The sequence below is a fragment of the Atractosteus spatula genome, unplaced genomic scaffold, assembly GCF_055471065.1.
Source record: "Atractosteus spatula isolate fAtrSpa1 unplaced genomic scaffold, fAtrSpa1.hap1 Scaffold_33, whole genome shotgun sequence".
In the NCBI taxonomy this organism is placed as follows: domain Eukaryota; kingdom Metazoa; phylum Chordata; class Actinopteri; order Semionotiformes; family Lepisosteidae; genus Atractosteus; species Atractosteus spatula.
Window position 1 is genome coordinate 66,631 of NW_028296861.1, and position 2,251 is coordinate 68,881.

A 2,251-nucleotide genomic window follows, 5' to 3' on the forward strand; every position below is an offset into this window, starting at 1 on the left:
GCTGACTGGTGTCCTGTAGTGTTTCTCTCTGCTGACTGGTGTCCTGCAGTGTTTCACTCTGCTGACTGGTGTCCTGCAGTGTTTCACTCTGCTGACTGGTGTCCTGCAGTGTTTCACTCTGCTGACTGGTGTCCTGCAGTGTTTCTCTCTGCTGACTGGTGTCCTGTAGTGTTTCTCTCTGCTGACTGGTGTCCTGCAGTGTTTCACTCTGCTGACTGGTGTCCTGTAGTGTTTCTCTCTGCTGACTGGTGTCCTGTAGTGTTTCTCTCTGCTGACTGGTGTCCTGCAGTGTTTCTCTCTGCTGACTGGTGTCCTGCAGTGTTTCTCTCTGCTGACTGGTGTCCTGCAGTGTTTCTCTCTGCTGACTGGTGTCCTGCAGTGTTTCACTCTGCTGACTGGTGTCCTGTAGTGTTTCTCTCTGCTGACTGGTGTCCTGTAGTGTTTCACTCTGCTGACTGGTGTCCTGTAGTGTTTCACTCTGCTGACTGGTGTCCTGCAGTGTTTCACTCTGCTGACTGGTCTCCTGTAGTGTTTCACTCTGCTGACTGGTGTCCTTCAGTGTTTCACTCTGCTGACTGGTGTCCTGCAGTGTTTCACTCTACTGACTGGTGTCCTGCAGTGTTTCACTCTGCTGACTGGTGTCCTGTAGTGTTTCTCTCTGCTGACTGGTGTCCTGCAGTGTTTCACTCTGCTGACTGGTGTCCTGCAGTGTTTCACTCTGCTGACTGGTGTCCTGCAGTGTTTCTCTCTGCTGACTGGTGTCCTGCAGTGTTTCTCTCTGCTGACTGGTGTCCTGCAGTGTTTCACTCTGCTGACTGGTGTCCTGCAGTGTTTCACTCTGCTGACTGGTGTCCTGCAGTGTTTCACTCTGCTGACTGGTGTCCTGAAGTGTTTCACTCTGCTGACTGGTGTCCTGCAGTGTTTCACTCTGCTGACTGGTCTCCTGTAGTGTTTCACTCTGCTGACTGGTGTCCTGCAGTGTTTCACTCTGCTGACTGGTGTCCTGCTGCATTTCACTCTGCTGACTGGTGTCCTGCAGTGTTTCACTCTGCTGACTGGTGTCCTGTAGTGTTTCTCTCTGCTGACTGGTGTCCTGTAGTGTTTCTCTCTGCTGACTGGTGTCCTGTAGTGCTCCCATAATACAGTGTGTGATCTTCTGTCCCAGCCTGAGGAACAGACAGTGAGCCTGTCTCTCAATAATAATAATACAGTGTGTGATCTCCTGTCCCAGCCTGAGGAACAGACAGTGAGCCTGTCTCTCAATAATAATAATACAGTGTGTGATCTCCTGTCCCAGCCTGAGGAACAGACAGTGAGCCTGTCTCTCAATAATAATAATACAGTGTGTGATCTCCTGTCCCAGCCTGAGGAACAGACAGTGAGCCTGTCTCTCAATAATAATAATACAGTGTGATCTCCTGTCCCAGCCTGAGGAACAGACAGTGAGCCTGTCTCTCAATAATAATAATACAGTGTGTGATCTCCTGTCCCAGCCTGAGGAACAGCGAGCCTGTCTCTCAATAATAATAATACAGTGTGTGATCTCCTGTCACAGCCTGAGGAACAGACAGCGAGCCTGTCTCTCAATAATAATAATACAGTGTGTGATCTCCTGTCCCAGCGTGAGGAACAGACAGTGAGCCTGTCTCTCAATAATAATAATACAGTGTGTGATCTCCTGTCCCAGCCTGAGGAACAGCGAGCCTGTCTCTCAATAATAATAATACAGTGTGTGATCTCCTGTCCCAGCCTGAGGAACAGACAGTGAGCCTGTCTCTCAATAATAATAATACAGTGTGATCTCCTGTCCCAGCCTGAGGAACAGACAGTGAGCCTGTCTCTCAATAATAATAATACAGTGTGTGATCTCCTGTCCCAGCCTGAGGAACAGACAGTGAGCCAGTCTCTCAATAATAATAATGCAGTGTGTGATCTCCTGTCCCAGCCTGAGGAACAGACAGTGAGCCTGTCTCTCAATAATAATAATACAGTGTGTGATCTCCTGTCCCAGCCTGAGGAACAGACAGTGAGCCTGTCTCTCAATAATAATAATACAGTGTGTGATCTCCTGTCCCAGCCTGAGGAACCTTGAGCCTGTCTCTCAATAATGCTCCATAAATTTATATGTATACAGTATACAGTATCTTATGGTTGTGTCTTTATTGACAACAAAGTCTTTATTGTCTTTATTGGGTGGTGTGGTGGCTCTTGGGCTCAGGACCTGCGCCTGGGGCTGGGGCGTTGCTGGTTC